Here is a 20,922-nt window from a genome sequence, read left to right as displayed (position 1 = left end):
TTTGGGTATATACACACACAGCTCTCCCCCTATCCTGTGCAGTCCTCCATCCCACCGTACACAGAGCCCCATTATTGGGTATGTACACACACAGCTCTCCCCCTATCCTGTGCAGTCCTCCATCCCACCGTACAGAGCCCCATTATTGGGTATATACACACACAGCTCTCCCCCTATCCTGTGCAGTCCTCCATCCCACCGTACAGAGCCCCATTATTGGGTATATACACACAGCTCTCCCCCTATCCTGTGCAGTCCTCCATCCCACCGTACAGAGCCCCATTATTGGGTATATACACACACAGCTCTCCCCCTATCCTGTGCAGTCCTCCATCACACCGTATAGAGCCCCATTATTAGGTATATACACACACAGCTGTCCCCCTATCCTGTGCAGTCTCCATTCCACCGTACAGAGCCCCATTATTGGGTATATACACACACAGCTCTCCCCCTATCCTGTGCAGCTCTCCATCCCACCGTACACAGAGCCCCATTATTAGGTATATACACACACACAGCTCTCCCCCTATCCTGTGCAGACCCCCATCCCACCGTACACAGAGCCCCATTATTGGGTATATACACACACACCTCTCCCCCTATCCTGTGCAGCCCTCCATCCCACAGTACAGAGCCCCATTATTGGGTATATACACACACAGCTCTCCCCCATCCCACCGTACACAGAGCCCCATTATTGGGTATATACACACACAGCTCTCCCCCTATCCTGTGCAGTCCTCCATCCCACAGTACAGAGCCCCATTATTGGGTATATACACACACAGCTCTCCCCCTATCCTGTGCAGTCCTCCATCACACCGTACAGAGCCCCATTATTGGGTATATACACACACAGCTCTCCCCCTATCCTGTGCAGTCCTCCATCCCACCGTACAGAGCCCCATTATTGGGTATATACACACACAGCTCTCCCCCTATCCTGTGCAGTCCTCCATCCCACCGTACAGAGCCCCATTATTGGGTATATACACACACAGCTCTCTCCCTATCCTGTGCAGTCCTCCATCCCACCGTACAGAGCCCCATTATTGGGTATATACACACAAAGCTCTCCCCCTATCCTGTGCAGTCCTCCATTCCACCGTACAGAGCCCCATTATTGGGTATATACACACACACCTCTCCATCCCACCGTACACAGAGCCCCATTATTGGGTATATACACACACACCTCTCCATCCCACCGTACACAGAGCCCCATTATTAGGTATACACACACACCTCTCCCCCTCTCCTGTGCAGTCCTCCATCCCACCGTACACAGAGCCCCATTATTGGGTATATACACACACACCTCTCCCCCTATCCTGTGCAGCCCTCCATCCCACAGTACAGAGCCCCATTATTGGGTATATACACACACAGCTCTCCCCCATCCCACCGTACACAGAGCCCCATTATTGGGTATATACACACACAGCTCTCCCCCTATCCTGTGCAGTCCTCCATCCCACAGTACAGAGCCCCATTATTGGGTATATACACACACAGCTCTCCCCCTATCCTGTGCAGTCCTCCATCCCACCGTACAGAGCCCCATTATTGGGTATATACACACACAGCTCTCCCCCTATCCTGTGCAGTCCTCCATCCCACCGTACAGAGCCCCATTATTGGGTATATACACACACAGCTCTCCCCCTATCCTGTGCAGTCCTCCATCCCACCGTACAGAGCCCCATTATTGGGTATATACACACACAGCTCTCCCCCTATCCTGTGCAGTCCTCCATCCCACCGTACAGAGCCCCATTATTGGGTATATACACACACAGCTCTCTCCCTATCCTGTGCAGTCCTCCATCCCACCGTACAGAGCCCCATTATTGGGTATATACACACACAGCTCTCCCCCTATCCTGTGCAGTCCTCCATTCCACCGTACAGAGCCCCATTATTGGGTATATACACACACAGCTCTCCCCCTATCCTGTGCAGCCCTCCATCCCCCCGTACACAGAGCCCCATTATTGGGTATATACACACACACCTCTCCATCCCACCGTACACAGAGCCCCATTATTGGGTATATACACACACACCTCTCCATCCCACCGTACACAGATCCCCATTATTAGGTATACACACACACCTCTCCCCCTCTCTTGTGCAGTCCTCCATCCCACAGTACACAGAGCCCCATTATTGGGTATATACACACACAGCTCTCCCCCTATCCTGTGCAGCCCTCCATCCCCCCGTACACAGAGCCCCATTATTGGGTATATACACACACACCTCTCCATCCCACCGTACACAGAGCCCCATTATTGGGTATATACACACACACACCTCTCCATCCCACCGTACACAGAGCCCCATTATTAGGTATACACACACACCTCTCCCCCTCTCCTGTGCAGTCCTCCATCCCACCGTACACAGAGCCCCATTATTGGGTATATACACACACACACACCTCTCCCCCTATCCTGTGCAGACCCCCATCCCACCGTACACAGAGCCCCATTATTGGGTATATACACACACACACCTCTCCATCCCACCGTACACAGAGCCCCATTATTAGGTATACACACACACCTCTCCCCCTATCCTGTGCAGCTCTCCATCCCATTGTACACAGAGCCCCATTATTGGGTATACACACACACACACCTCTCCCCCTATCCTGTGCAGACCCCCATCCCACCGTACACAAAGCCCCATTATTGGGTATACACACACACACCTCTCCCCCTATCCTGTGCAGCCCTCCATCCCACCGTACACAGAGCCCCATTATTGGGTATATACACACACAGCTCTCCCCCTATCCTGTGCAGTCCTCCATCCCACCGTACACAGAGCACCATTATTGGGTATATACACACACAGCTCTCCCCCTATCCTGTGCAGTCCTCCATCCCACCGTACAGAGCCCCATTATTGGGTATATACACACACAGCTCTCCCCCTATCCTGTGCAGTCCTCCATCCCACCGTACAGAGCCCCATTATTGGGTATATACACACACAGCTCTCCCCCTATCCTGTGCAGTCCTCCATCCCACCGTACAGAGCCCCATTATTGGGTATATACACACACAGCTCTCCCCCTATCCTGTGCAGCCCTCCATCCCCCCGTACACAGAGCCCCATTATTGGGTATATACACACACAGCTCTCCCCCTATCCTGTGCAGTCCTCCATCCCACCGTACAGAGCCCCATTATTGGGTATATACACACACAGCTCTCCCCCATCCTGTGCAGTCCTCCATCCCACCGTACAGAGCCCCATTATTGGGTATATACACACACAGCTCTCCCCCTATCCTGTGCAGTCCTCCATCCCACCGTACAGAGCCCCATTATTGGGTATATACACACACAGCTCTCCCCCTATCCTGTGCAGTCCTCCATCCCACCGTACAGAGCCCCATTATTGGGTATATACACACACAGCTCTCCCCCTATCCTGTGCAGTCCTCCATCCCACCGTACAGAGCCCCATTATTGGGTATATACACACACAGCTCTCCCCCTATCCTGTGCAGTCCTCCATTCCACCGTACAGAGCCCCATTATTGGGTATATACACACACAGCTCTCCCCCTATCCTGTGCAGCCCTCCATCCCCCCGTACACAGAGCCCCATTATTGGGTATATACACACACACACACCTCTCCATCCCACCGTACACAGAGCCCCATTATTAGGTATACACACACACACACCTCTCCCCCTCTCCTGTGCAGTCCTCCATCCCACCGTACACAGAGCCCCATTATTGGGTATATACACACACAGCTCTCCCCCTATCCTGTGCAGCTCTCCATCCCACCGTACACAGAGCCCCATTATTGGGTATATACACACACAGCTCTCCATCCCACCGTACACAGAGCCCCATTATTAGGTATACACGCACACCTCTCCCCCTCTCCTGTGCAGTCCTCCATCCCACCGTACAGAGCCCCATTATTGGGTATATACACACACAGCTCTTCCCCTATCCTGTGCAGCTCTCCATCCCACCGTACACAGAGCCCCATTATTGGGTATATACACACACACCTCTCCATCCCACCGTACACAGAGCCCCATTATTGGGTATATACACACACAGCTCTCCCCCTATCCTGTGCAGACCTCCATCCCACCGTATAGAGCCCCATTATTAGGTATATACACACACACCTCTCCCCCTCTCCTGTGCAGTCCTCCATCCCACCGTACACAGAGCCCCATTATTGGGTATATACACACACAGCTCTCCCCCTATCCTGTGCAGCCCTCCATCCCACCGTACACAGAGCCCCATTATTGGGTATATACACACACAGCTCTCCCCCTATCCTGTGCTGTCCTCCATCCCACCGTACAGAGCCCCATTATTGGGTATATACACACACACACCTCTCCATCCTACCGTACACAGAGTCCCATTATTGGGTATATACACACACACACCTCTCCATCCCACCGTACACAGAGCCCCATTATTGGGTATATACACACACCTCTCCCCCTATCCTGTGCAGCTCTCCATCCCACCGTACACAGAGCCCCATTATTGGGTATATACACACACACACCTCTCCATCCCACCGTACACAGAGCCCCATTATTGGGTATATACACACACACACCTCTCCATCCCACCGTACACAGAGTCCCATTATTGGGTATATACACACACCTCTCCATCCCACCGTACACAGAGCCCCATTATTGGGTATATACACACACCTCTCCCCCTATCCTGTGCAGCTCTCCATCCCACCGTACACAGAGCCCCATTATTGGGTATATACACACACACACCTCTCCATCCCACCGTACACAGAGCCCCATTATTGGGTATATACACACACAGCTCTCCCCCTATCCTGTGCAGCTCTCCATCCCACCGTACACAGAGCCCCATTATTGGGTATATACACACACAGCTCTCCATCCCACCGTACACAGAGCCCCATTATTAGGTATACACACACACCTCTCCCCCTCTCCTGTGCAGTCCTCCATCCCACCGTACACAGAGCCCCATTATTGGGAATATAAACACACACCTCTCCCCCTATCCTGTGCAGTCCTCCATCCCACCGTACACAGAGCCCCATTATTAGGTATATACACACACAGCTCTCCCCCTATCCTGTGCAGTCCTCCATCCCACCGTACACAGAGCCCCATTATTAGGTATATACACACACAGCTCTCCCCCTATTCTGTGCAGCCCTCTATCTCACCGTACACAGAGCCCCATTATTAGGTATATACACACACACCTCTCCCCCTATCCTGTGCAGCCCTCCATCCCACCGTACACAGAGCCCCATTATTAGGTATATACACACACAGCTCTCCCCCTATTCTGTGCAGCCCTCCATCCCCCCGTACACAGAGCCCCATTATTGGGTATATACACACACACACAGCTCTCCATCCCACCGTACACAGAGCCCCATTATTGGGTATATACACACACACCTCTCCATCCCACCGTACAGAGCCCCATTATTGGGTATATACACACACAGATCTCCCCCTATCCTGTGCAGCTTTCCATCCCACCGTACACAGAGCCCCATTATTGGGTATATACACACACACACAGCTCTCCATCCCACCGTACACAGAGCCCCATTATTGGGTATATACACACACACCTCTCCATCCCACCGTACAGAGCCCCATTATTGGGTATATACACACACAGCTCTCCCCCTATCCTGTGCAGTCCTCCATCCCACCGTACACAGAGCCCCATTATTGGGTATATACACACACACAGCTCTCCATCCCACCGTACACAGAGCCCCATTATTGGGTATATACACACACCTCTCCATCCCACCGTACAGAGCCCCATTATTGGGTATATACACACACAGCTCTCCCCCTATCCTGGGCAGTCCTCCATCCCACCGTACACAGAGCCCCATTATTGGGTATATACACACAGCTCTCCCCCTATCCTGTGCAGTCCTCCATCCCACCGTACAGAGCCCCATTATTGGGTATATACACACACAGCTCTCCCCCTATCCTGTGCAGTCCTCCATCCCACCGTACAGAGCCCCATTATTGGGTATATACACACACAGCTCTCCCCCTATCCTGTGCAGTCCTCCATCCCACCGTACAGAGCCCCATTATTGGGTATATACACACACACAGCTCTCCCCCTATCCTGTGCAGTCCTCCATCGCACCGTATAGAGCCCCATTATTAGGTATATACACACACACACCTCTCCATCCCACCGTACAGAGCCCCATTATTGGGTATATACACACACAGCTCTCCCCCTATCCTGTGCAGTCCTTCATCCCACCGTACACAGAGCCCCATTATTGGGTATATACACACACACAGCTCTCCATCCCACCGTACACAGAGCCCCATTATTGGGTATATACACACACCTCTCCATCCCACCGTACAGAGCCCCATTTTTGGGTATATACACACACAGCTCTCCCCCTATCCTGTGCAGTCCTCCATCCCACCGTACACAGAGCCCCATTATTGGGTATGTACACACACAGCTCTCCCCCTATCCTGTGCAGTCCTCCATCCCACCGTACAGAGCCCCATTATTGGGTATATACACACACAGCTCTCCCCCTATCCTGTGCAGTCCTCCATCCCACCGTACAGAGCCCCATTATTGGGTATATACACACAGCTCTCCCCCTATCCTGTGCAGTCCTCCATCCCACCGTACAGAGCCCCATTATTGGGTATATACACACACAGCTCTCCCCCTATCCTGTGCAGTCCTCCATCACACCGTATAGAGCCCCATTATTAGGTATATACACACACAGCTGTCTCCCTATCCTGTGCAGTCTCCATTCCACCGTACAGAGCCCCATTATTGGGTATATACACACACAGCTCTCCCCCTATCCTGTGCAGCTCTCCATCCCACCGTACACAGAGCCCCATTATTAGGTATATACACACACACAGCTCTCCCCCTATCCTGTGCAGACCCCCATCCCACCGTACACAGAGCCCCATTATTGGGTATATACACACACACCTCTCCCCCTATCCTGTGCAGCCCTCCATCCCACAGTACAGAGCCCCATTATTGGGTATATACACACACAGCTCTCCCCCATCCCACCGTACACAGAGCCCCATTATTGGGTATATACACACACAGCTCTCCCCCTATCCTGTGCAGTCCTCCATCCCACAGTACAGAGCCCCATTATTGGGTATATACACACACAGCTCTCCCCCTATCCTGTGCAGTCCTCCATCCCACCGTACAGAGCCCCATTATTGGGTATATACACACACAGCTCTCCCCCTATCCTGTGCAGTCCTCCATCCCACCGTACAGAGCCCCATTATTGGGTATATACACACACAGCTCTCCCCCTATCCTGTGCAGTCCTCCATCCCACCGTACAGAGCCCCATTATTGGGTATATACACACACAGCTCTCCCCCTATCCTGTGCAGTCCTCCATCCCACCGTACAGAGCCCCATTATTGGGTATATACACACACAGCTCTCTCCCTATCCTGTGCAGTCCTCCATCCCACCGTACAGAGCCCCATTATTGGGTATATACACACACAGCTCTCCCCCTATCCTGTGCAGTCCTCCATTCCACCGTACAGAGCCCCATTATTGGGTATATACACACACACCTCTCCATCCCACCGTACACAGAGCCCCATTATTGGGTATATACACACACACCTCTCCATCCCACCGTACACAGAACCCCATTATTAGGTATACACACACACCTCTCCCCCTCTCCTGTGCAGTCCTCCATCCCACCGTACACAGAGCCCCATTATTGGGTATATACACACACACCTCTCCCCCTATCCTGTGCAGCCCTCCATCCCACAGTACAGAGCCCCATTATTGGGTATATACACACACAGCTCTCCCCCATCCCACCGTACACAGAGCCCCATTATTGGGTATATACACACACAGCTCTCCCCCTATCCTGTGCAGTCCTCCATCCCACAGTACAGAGCCCCATTATTGGGTATATACACACACAGCTCTCCCCCTATCCTGTGCAGTCCTCCATCCCACCGTACAGAGCCCCATTATTGGGTATATACACACACAGCTCTCCCCCTATCCTGTGCAGTCCTCCATCCCACCGTACAGAGCCCCATTATTGGGTATATACACACACAGCTCTCCCCCTATCCTGTGCAGTCCTCCATCCCACCGTACAGAGCCCCATTATTGGGTATATACACACACAGCTCTCCCCCTATCCTGTGCAGTCCTCCATCCCACCGTACAGAGCCCCATTATTGGGTATATACACACACAGCTCTCTCCCTATCCTGTGCAGTCCTCCATCCCACCGTACAGAGCCCCATTATTGGGTATATACACACACAGCTCTCCCCCTATCCTGTGCAGTCCTCCATTCCACCGTACAGAGCCCCATTATTGGGTATATACACACACAGCTCTCCCCCTATCCTGTGCAGCCCTCCATCCCCCCGTACACAGAGCCCCATTATTGGGTATATACACACACACCTCTCCATCCCACCGTACACAGAGCCCCATTATTGGGTATATACACACACACACCTCTCCATCCCACCGTACACAGATCCCCATTATTAGGTATACACACACACCTCTCCCCCTCTCTTGTGCAGTCCTCCATCCCACAGTACACAGAGCCCCATTATTGGATATATACACACACAGCTCTCCCCCTATCCTGTGCAGCTCTCCATCCCATTGTACACAGAGCCCCATTATTGGGTATACACACACACACACACACACACACACACCTCTCCCCCTATCCTGTGCAGACCCCCATCCCACCGTACACAAAGCCCCATTATTGGGTATATACACACACACCTCTCCCCCTATCCTGTGCAGCCCTCCATCCCACCGTACACAGAGCCCCATTATTGGGTATATACACACACAGCTCTCCCCCTATCCTGTGCAGCCCTCCATCCCACCGTACACAGAGCCCCATTATTGGGTATATACACACACAGCTCTCCCCCTATCCTGTGAAGTCCTCCATCCCACCGTACACAGAGCCCCATTATTGGGTATATACACACACAGCTCTCCCCCTATCCTGTGCAGTCCTCCATCCCACCATACAGAGCCCCATTATTGGGTATATACACACAGAGCTCTCCCCCTATCCTGTGCAGTCCTCCATCCCACCGTACAGAGCCCCATTATTGGGTATATACACACACAGCTCTCCATCCAACCGTACAGAGCCCCATTATTGGGTATATACACACACAGCTCTCCCCCTATCCTGTGCAGCCCTCCATCCCCCCGTACACAGAGCCCCATTATTGGGTATATACACACACAGCTCTCCCCCTATCCTGTGCAGTCCTCTATCCCACCGTACAGAGCCCGATTATTGGGTATATACACACACAGCTCTCCCCCATCCTGTGCAGTCCTCCATCCCACCGTACAGAGCCCCATTATTGGGTATATACACACACAGCTCTCCCCCTATCCTGTGCAGTCCTCCATCCCACCGTACAGAGCCCCATTATTGGGTATATACACACACAGCTCTCCCCCTATCCTGTGCAGTCCTCCATCCCACCGTACAGAGCCCCATTATTGGGTATATACACACACAGCTCTCCCCCTCTCCTGTGCAGTCCTCCATCCCACCGTACAGAGCCCCATTATTGGGTATATACACACACAGCTCTCCCCCTATCCTGTGCAGTCCTCCATCCCACCGTACAGAGCCCCATTATTGGGTATATACACACACAGCTCTCCCCCTATCCTGTGCAGTCCTCCATTCCACCGTACAGAGCCCCATTATTGGGTATATAGACACACAGCTCTCCCCCTATCCTGTGCAGCCCTCCATACCCCCGTACACAGAGCCCCATTATTGGGTATATACACACACACACACACCTCTCCATCCCACCGTACACAGAGCCCCATTATTAGGTATACACACACACCTCTCCCCCTCTCCTGTGCAGTCCTCCATCCCACCGTACACAGAGCCCCATTATTGGGTATATACACACACAGCTCTCCCCCTATCCTGTGCAGCTCTCCATCCCACCGTACACAGAGCCCCATTATTGGGTATATACACACACAGCTCTCCATCCCACCGTACACAGAGCCCCATTATTGGGTATATACACACACAGCTCTCCCCCTATCCTGTGCAGCCCTCCATCCCACCGTATAGAGCCCCATTATTAGGTATATACACACACACCTCTCCCCCTCTCCTGTGCAGTCCTCCATCCCACCGTACACAGAGCCTCATTATTGGGTATATACACACACAGCTCTCCCCCTATCCTGTGCAGCCCTCCATCCCACCGTACACAGAGCCCCATTATTGGGTATATACACACACAGCTCTCCCCCTATCCTGTGCTGTCCTCCATCCCACCGTACAGAGCCCCATTATTGGGTATATACACACACACACACCTCTCCATCCCACCGTACACAGAGTCCCATTATTGGGTATATACACACACACACCTCTCCATCCCACCGTACACAGAGCCCCATTATTGGGTATATACACACACCTCTCCCCCTATCCTGTGCAGCTCTCCATCCCACCGTACACAGAGCCCCATTATTGGGTATATACACACACACACCTCTCCATCCCACCGTACACAGAGCCCCATTATTGGGTATATGCACACACACACCTCTCCATCCCACCGTACACAGAGTCCCATTATTGGGTATATACACACACCTCTCCATCCCACCGTACACAGAGCCCCATTATTGGGTATATACACACACCTCTCCCCCTATCCTGTGCAGCTCTCCATCCCACCGTACACAGAGCCCCATTATTGGGTATATACACACACACACCTCTCCATCCCACCGTACACAGAGCCCCATTATTGGGTATATACACACACAGCTCTCCCCCTATCCTGTGCAGCTCTCCATCCCACCGTACACAGAGCCCCATTATTGGGTATATACACACAGCCCCATTATTAGGTATACACACACACCTCTCCTCCTCTCCTGTGCAGTCCTCCATCCCACCGTACACAGAGCCCCATTATTGGGTATATACACACACAGCTCTTCCCCTATCCTGTGCAGCTCTCCATCCCACCGTACACAGAGCCCCATTATTGGGTATATACACACACACCTCTCCATCCCACCGTACACAGAGCCCCATTATTGGGTATATACACACACAGCTCTCCCCCTATCCTGTGCAGTCCTCCATCGCACTGTATAGAGCCCCATTATTAGGTATATACACACACACCTCTCCCCCTCTCCTGTGCAGTCCTCCATCCCACCGTACACAGAGCCCCATTATTGGGTATATACACACACAGCTCTCCCCCTATCCTGTGCAGCCCTCCATCCCACCGTACACAGAGCCCCATTATTGGGTATATACACACACAGCTTTCCCCCTATCCTGTGCTGTCCTCCATCCCACCGTACAGAGCCCCATTATTGGGTATATACACACACACACCTCTCCATCCCACCGTACACAGAGTCCCATTATTGGGTATATACACACACACACACCTCTCCATCCCACCGTACACAGAGCCCCATTATTGGGTATATACACACACACCTCTCCATCCCACCGTACACAGAGTCCCATTATTGGGTATATACACACACACACCTCTCCATCCCACCGTACACAGAGCCCCATTATTGGGTATATACACACACCTCTCCCCCTATCCTGTGCAGCTCTCCATCCCACCGTACACAGAGCCCCATTATTGGGTATATACACACACAGCTCTCCCCCTATCCTGTGCAGCTCTCCATCCCACCGTACACAGAGCCCCATTATTGGGTATATACACACACAGCTCTCCATCCCACCGTACACAGAGCCCCATTATTAGGTATACACACACACCTCTCCCCCTCTCCTGTGCAGTCCTCCATCCCACCGTACACAGAGCCCCATTATTGGGTATATACACACACACCTCTCCATCCCACCGTACACAGAGCCCCATTATTGGGTATATACACACACACCTCTCCATCCCACCGTACACAGAGCCCCATTATTGGGTATATACACACACAGCTCTCCCCCTATCCTGTGCAGTCCTCCATCGCACTGTATAGAGCCCCATTATTAGGTATATACACACACACCTCTCCCCCTCTCCTGTGCAGTCCTCCATCCCACCGTACACAGAGCCCCATTATTGGGTATATACACACACAGCTCTCCCCCTATCCTGTGCAGCCCTCCATCCCACCGTACACAGAGCCCCATTATTGGGTATATACACACACAGCTTTCCCCCTATCCTGTGCTGTCCTCCATCCCACCGTACAGAGCCCCATTATTGGGTATATACACACACACACCTCTCCATCCCACCGTACACAGAGTCCCATTATTGGGTATATACACACACACACACCTCTCCATCCCACCGTACACAGAGCCCCATTATTGGGTATATACACACACACCTCTCCATCCCACCGTACACAGAGTCCCATTATTGGGTATATACACACACACACCTCTCCATCCCACCGTACACAGAGCCCCATTATTGGGTATATACACACACCTCTCCCCCTATCCTGTGCAGCTCTCCATCCCACCGTACACAGAGCCCCATTATTGGGTATATACACACACAGCTCTCCCCCTATCCTGTGCAGCTCTCCATCCCACCGTACACAGAGCCCCATTATTGGGTATATACACACACAGCTCTCCATCCCACCGTACACAGAGCCCCATTATTAGGTATACACACACACCTCTCCCCCTCTCCTGTGCAGTCCTCCATCCCACCGTACACAGAGCCCCATTATTGGGTATATACACACACACCTCTCCATCCCACCGTACACAGAGCCCCATTATTGGGTATATACACACACACCTCTCCATCCCACCGTACACAGAGCCCCATTATTGGGTATATACACACACAGCTCTCCCCCTATCCTGTGCAGTCCTCCATCGCACTGTATAGAGCCCCATTATTAGGTATATACACACACACACCTCTCCCCCTCTCCTGTGCAGTCCTCCATCCCACCGTACACAGAGCCCCATTATTGGGTATATACACACACACCTCTCCCCCTATCCTGTGCAGTCCTCCATCCCACCGTACACAGAGCCCCATTATTGGGTATATACACACACACCTCTCCCACTATCCTGTGCAGTCCTCCATCCCACCGTACACAGAGCCCCATTATTGGGTATATACACACACACCTCTCCCCCTATCCTGTGCAGTCCTCCATCCCACCATACAGAGCCCCATTATTGGGTATATACACACACACCTCTCCCCCTATCCTGTGCAGTCCTCCATCCCACCGTACAGAGCCCCATTATTGGGTATATACACACACAGCTCTCCCCCTATCCTGTGCAGTCCTCCATCCCACCGTACACAGAGCCCCATTATTGGGTATATACACACACACACCTCTCCCCCTATCCTGTGCAGTCCTCCATCCCACCGTACACAGAGCCCCATTATTGGGTATATACACACACAGCTCTCCCCCTATCCTGTGCAGTCCTCCATCCCACCGTACAGAGACCCATTATTGGGTATATACACACACACCTCTCCCCCTATCCTGTGCAGTCCTCCATCCCACCGTACACAGAGCCCCATTATTGGGTATATACACACACAGCTCTCCATCCCACCGTACACAGAGCCCCATTATTGGGTATATACACACACACCTCTCCCCCTATCCTGTGCAGTCCTCCATCCCACCGTACACAGAGCCCCATTATTGGGTATATACACACACAGCTCTCCCCCTATCCTGTGCAGTCCTCCATCCCACCGTACACAGAGCCCCATTATTGGGTATATACACACACACCTCTCCATCCCACCGTACACAGAGCCCCATTATTGGGTATATACACACACACCTCTCCATCCCACCGTACACAGAGCCCCATTATTAGGTATATACACACACACCTCTCCCCCTATCCTGTGCAGCCCTCCATCCCACCGTACACAGAGCCCCATTATTGGGTATATACACACACAGCTCTCCCCCTATCCTGTGCAGTGCTCCATCCCACCGTACACAGAGCCCCATTATTGGGTATATACACACACACCTCTCCATCCCACCGTACACAGAGCCCCATTATTGGGTATATACACACACAGCTCTCCCCCTATCCTGTGCAGTCCTCCATCCCACCGTACACAGAGCCCCATTATTGGGTATATACACACACACCTCTCCCCCTATCCTGTGCAGTCCTCCATCCCACCGTACACAGAGCCCCATTATTGGGTATATACACACACAGCTCTCCCCCTATCCTGTGCAGTCTTCCATCCCACCGTACACAGAGCCCCATTATTGGGTATATACACACACACCTCTCCCCCTATCCTGTGCAGTCCTCCATCCCACCGTACACAGAGCCCCATTATTGGGTATATACACACACACCTCTCCATCCCACCGTACACAGAGCCCCATTATTGGGTATATACACACACACCTCTCCCCCTATCCTGTGCAGTCCTCCATCCCACCGTACACAGAGCCCCATTATTGGGTATATACACACACAGCTCTCCCCCTATCCTGTGCAGTCCTCCATCCCACCGTACACAGAGCCCCATTATTGGGTATATACACACACACCTCTCCATCCCACAGTACACAGAGCCCCATTATTGGGTATATACACACACACCTCTCCCCCTATCCTGTGCTGTCCTCCATCCCACCGTACACAGAGCCCCATTATTGGGTATATACACACACAGCTCTCCCCCTATCCTGTGCAGTCCTCCATCCCACCGTACACAGAGCCCCATTATTGGGTATATACACACACACCTCTCCATCCCACCGCACACAGAGCCCCATTATTGGGTATATACACACACACCTCTCCCCCTATCCTGTGCAGTCCTCCATCCCACCGTACACAGAGCCCCATTATTGGGTATATACACACACACCTCTCCATCCCCCCGTACACAGAGCCCCATTATTGGGTATATACACACACACCTCTCCATCCCCCCGTACACAGAGCCCCATTATTGGGTATATACACACACACACACCTCTCCATCCCCCCGTACACAGAGCCCCATTATTGGGTATACACACACACACCTCTCCATCCCACCGTACACAGAGCCCCATTATTGGGTATATACACACACACCTCTCCATCCCACCGTACACAGAACCCCATTATTGGGTATATACACACACACCTCTCCATCCCACCGTACACAGAGCCCCATTATTGGGTATATACACACACACCTCTCCATCCCACCGTACACAGAGCCCCATTATTGGGTATATACACACACACCTCTCCCCCTATCCTGTGCAGTCCTCCATCCCACCGTACACAGAGCCCCATTATTGGGTATATACACACACAGCTCTCCCCCTATCCTGTGCAGTCCTCCATCCCACCGTACACAGAGCCCCATTATTAGGTATATACACACACAGCTCTCCCCCTATCCTGTGCAGTCCTCCATCCCACCGTACACAGAGCCCCATTATTGGGTATATACACACACAGCTCTCCCCCTATCCTGTGCTGTCCTCCATCCCCCCGTACACAGAGCCCCATTATTGGGTATACACACACACACCTCTCCATCCCACCGTACACAGAGCCCCATTATTGGGTATATACACACACACCTCTCCATCCCCCCGTACACAGAGCCCCATTATTGGGTATATACACACACACCTCTCCATCCCACCGTACACAGAGCCCCATTATTGGGTATATACACACACAGCTCTCCCCTTATCCTGTGCTGTCCTCCATCCCCCCGTACACAGAGCCCCATTATTGGGTATACACACACACACCTCTCCATCCCACCGTACACAGAGCCCCATTATTGGGTATATACACACACACACCTCTCCATCCCCCCGTACACAGAGCCCCATTATTGGGTATATACACACACACCTCTCCATCCCCCCGTACACAGAGCCCCATTATTGGGTATACACACACACACCTCTCCATCCCACCGTACACAGAGCCCCATTATTGGGTATACACACACACACACCTCTCCATCCCACCGTACACAGAGCCCCATTATTGGGTATATACACACACACCTCTCCATCCCACCGTACACAGAGCCCCATTATTGGGTATATACACACACACACAGCTCTCCATCCCACCGTACACAGAGCCCCATTATTGGGTATATACACACACACCTCTCCATCCCACCGTACACAGAGCCCCATTATTGGGTATATACACACACAGCTCTCCATCCCACCGTACACAGAGCCCCATTATTGGGTATATACACACACAGCTCTCCATCCCACCGTACACAGAGCCCCATTATTGGGTATATACACACTCAGCTCTCCATCCCACCGTACACAGAGCCCCATTATTGGGTATATACACACACACCTCTCCATCCCACCGTACACAGAGCCCCATTATTGGGTATATACACACACACCTCTCCCCCTATCCTGTGCAGTCCTCCATCCCCCCGTACACAGAGCCCCATTATTGGGTATATACACACACAGCTCTCCCCCTATCCTGTGCAGTCCTCCATCCCCCCGTACACAGAGCCCCATTATTGGGTATATACACACACAGCTCTCCCCCTATCCTGTGCAGTCCTCCATCCCCCCGTACACAGAGCCCCATTATTGGGTATATACACACACACACCTCTCCCCCTATCCTGTGCAGTCCTCCATCCCACCGTACACAGAGCCCCATTATTGGGTATACACACACACACCTCTCCATCCCACCGTACACAGAGTCCCATTATTGGGTATACACACACACAGCTCTCCCCCTATCCTGTGCAGTCCTCCATCCCACCGTACACAGAGCCCCATTATTGGGTATACACACACACACCTCTCCATCCCACCGTACACAGAGTCCCATTATTGGGTATATACACACACAGCTCTCCCCCTATCCTGTGCAGCTCTCCATCCCACCGTACACAGAGCCCCATTATTGGGTATATACACACACAGCTCTCCATCCCACCGTACACAGAGCCCCATTATTGGGTATATACACACACACACAGCTCTCCATCCCACCGTACACAGAGCCCCATTATTGGGTATATACACACACACCTCTCCATCCCACCGTACACAGAGCCCCATTATTGGGTATATACACACACAGCTCTCCATCCCACCGTACACAGAGCCCCATTATTGGGTATATACACACACACCTCTCCATCCCACCGTACACAGAGCCCCATTATTGGGTATATACACACACACCTCTCCATCCCACCGTACACAGAGCCCCATTATTGGGTATATACACACACACCTCTCCATCCCACCGTACACAGAGCCCCATTATTGGGTATATACACACACAGCTCTCCATCCCACCGTACACAGAGCCCCATTATTGGGTATATACACACACACACAGCTCTCCATCCCCCCGTACACAGAGCCCCATTATTGGGTATATACACACACACCTCTCCATCCAATCGTACACAGAGCCCCATTATTGGGTATACACACACACCTCTCCATCCCACCGTACACAGAGTCCCATTATTGGGTATATACACACACAGCTCTCCCCCTATCCTGTGCAGTCCTCCATCCCACCGTACACAGAGCCCCATTATTGGGTATATACACACACAGCTCTCCATCCCACCGTACACAGAGCCCCATTATTGGGTATATACACACACACAGCTCTCCATCCCACCGTACACAGAGCCCCATTATTGGGTATATACACACACACCTCTCCATCCCACCGTACACAGAGCCCCATTATTGGGTATATACACACACACCTCTCCATCCCACCGTACACAGAGCCCCATTATTGGGTATATACACACACAGCTCTCCATCCCACCGTACACAGAGCCCCATTATTGGGTATATACACACACAGCTCTCCATCCCACCGTACACAGAGCCCCATTATTGGGTATATACACACACACACAGCTCTCCATCCCCCCGTACACAGAGCCCCATTATTGGGTATATACACACACACCTCTCCATCCCACCGTACACAGAGCCCCATTATTGGGTATATACACACCCCTCTCCATCCCACCGTACACAGAGCCCCATTATTGGGTATATACACACACAGCTCTCCATCCCACCGTACACAGAGCCCCATTATTGGGTATATACACACACACCTCTCCATCCCACCGTACACAGAGCCCCATTATTGGGTATATACACACACAGCTCTCCATCCCACCGTACACAGAGCCCCATTATTGGGTATATACACACACACACAGCTCTCCATCCCCCCGTACACAGAGCCCCATTATTGGGTATATACACACACACCTCTCCATCCCACCGTACACAGAGCCCCATTATTGGGTATATACACACACAGCTCTCCATCCCACCGTACACAGAGCCCCATTATTGGGTATATACACACACACACAGCTCTCCATCCCCCCGTACACAGAGCCCCATTATTGGGTATATACACACACACCTCTCCATCCCACCGTACACAGAGCCCCATTATTGGGTATATACACACACAGCTCTCCATCCCACCGTACACAGAGCCCCATTATTGGGTATATACACACACACACAGCTCTCCATCCCCCCGTACACAGAGCCCCATTATTGGGTATATACACACACACCTCTCCATCCCACCGTACACAGAGCCCCATTATTGGGTATATACACACCCCTCTCCATCCCACCGTACACAGAGCCCCATTATTGGGTATATACACACACAGCTCTCCATCCCACCGTACACAGAGCCCCATTATTGGGTATATACACACACACACAGCTCTCCATCCCCCCGTACACAGAGCCCCATTATTGGGTATATACACACACACACCTCTCCATCCCACCGTACACAGAGCCCCATTATTGGGTATATACACACACACCTCTCCATCCCACCGTACACAGAGCCCCATTATTGGGTATATACACACCCCTCTCCATCCCACCGTACACAGAGTCCCATTATTGGGTATATACACACACACCTCTCCATCCCACCGTACACAGAGCCCCATTATTGGGTATATACACACCCCTCTCCATCCCACCGTACACAGAGTCCCATTATTGGGTATATACACACACACCTCTCCATCCCCCCGTACACAGAGCCCCATTATTGGGTATATACACACACACCTCTCCATCCCACCGTACACAGAGCCCCATTATTGGGTATATACACACACACCTCTCCATCCCACCGTACACAGAGCCCCATTATTGGGTATATACACACCCCTCTCCATCCCACCGTACACAGAGTCCCATTATTGGGTATATACACACACACCTCTCCATCCCACCGTACACAGAGCCCCATTATTGGGTATATACACACCCCTCTCCATCCCACCGTACACAGAGTCCCATTATTGGGTATATACACACACACCTCTCCATCCCCCCGTACACAGAGCCCCATTATTGGGTATATACACACACACCTCTCCATCCCACCGTACACAGAGCCCCATTATTGGGTATATACACACCCCTCTCCATCCCACCGTACACAGAGCCCCATTATTGGGTATATACACACACACACCTCTCCATCCCCCCGTACACAGAGCCCCATTATTGGGTATATACACACACACCTCTCCATCCCACCGTACACAGAGCCCCATTATTGGGTATATACACACCCCTCTCCATCCCACCGTACACAGAGCCCCATTATTGGGTATATACACACACACACCTCTCCATCCCCCCGTACACAGAGCCCCATTATTGGGTATATACACACACCTCTCCATCCCACCGTACACAGAGCCCCATTATTGGGTATACACACACAGCTCTCCATCCCCCCGTACACAGAGCCCCATTATTGGGTATACACACACACCTCTCCATCCCCCCGTACACAGAGCCCCATTATTGGGTATACACACACACCTCTCCATCCCACCGTACAGAGCCCCATTATTGGGTATATACACACACACAGCTCTCCATCCCACCGTACACAGAGCCCCATTATTGGGTATATACACACACACCTCTCCATCCCACCGTACAGAGCCCCCAGCCTGCACAGCCCCATCTCCCACACACAGGACACCCTCCTTCCCCATGTTACGACCCTCGCTCTGTCGCCCATAGCCGCCGCTGCTCGGGCTCCATCACTGTTTTCTCCGTGGCTTTGTGACTGTTCTCCATCCTCCCTGTTGTGTCTCCCCTTGCAGAACGCCGTGCTCACCTCGTCTCCTCCGGCTGCTGTTATTTCTTCTCAGTCTTCACCGCCATCTTTCTTACCGGGACGCTGTCATCTCCGTTTTTTCTCTTTAACACCGGGAACAGACCTTAGTCTTCCAAATGAACACAAGGTACGACGGGAAATCCGCCGCCGTCCGTGCACGTACCGTGACGTCACTTCGCACATTCCATCGGAAGGACGCACGGAGGTAGCTTGAGCGCTATAGTAGGGGCTGTCTACGGGAAAGTGGGCGGGTTCTCGGGGAGCACTGGGGCGGACTACGGAGAGGAGGGAGGGAGTGCAGCTTCTGTCACGTGCTATGTGCTCAGACAAAAGGTGTCATTGCTCTCCATAGCAACCAATCAGATGGCAGTTTACATAATCCCGGCACAGGTATAGAAAAGGAAGGCGTGCTGTGGTGGGTTACTATTGTAGTGTACATTTGTATTGCTGCACCTTCCATTATAATATTCTTTTGTAGTGCTGTCCCAGTAAAACACACTGGCCGTGCACCAGTGTCGGGGCTTACAGCTCCATGGAACAACCCTTGTAATGTCGCCACTGGGCTTTACTGATGGCAGGTGGCTGGAAAGCGTCAGTAGTCTGGCAG

At 52.2% G+C, this 20,922-nt stretch overlaps 1 protein-coding gene across 1 annotated transcript in view; it reads right to left on the bottom strand.

Annotated features, from left to right (window-relative positions):
* SIN3B (SIN3 transcription regulator family member B) overlaps positions 1–20,614 on the bottom strand; it is an 87,218-nt gene extending 66,604 nt beyond the window's left edge. Inside the window, exon 1 of the mRNA XM_077253134.1 lies at positions 20,316–20,614. The gene's annotated coding sequence lies outside the window, so the exon portion shown is untranslated. The remainder of the gene's footprint in view (positions 1–20,315) is intronic.
* Positions 20,615–20,922: the final 308 nt, after the last annotated feature.

Source organism: Ranitomeya variabilis, chromosome 1, assembly GCF_051348905.1.
Source record: "Ranitomeya variabilis isolate aRanVar5 chromosome 1, aRanVar5.hap1, whole genome shotgun sequence".
Lineage (NCBI taxonomy): Eukaryota > Metazoa > Chordata > Amphibia > Anura > Dendrobatidae > Ranitomeya > Ranitomeya variabilis.
Note: the sequence above shows the minus strand (reverse complement) of the source record. Positions and strands in the feature narration are given on the sequence as shown.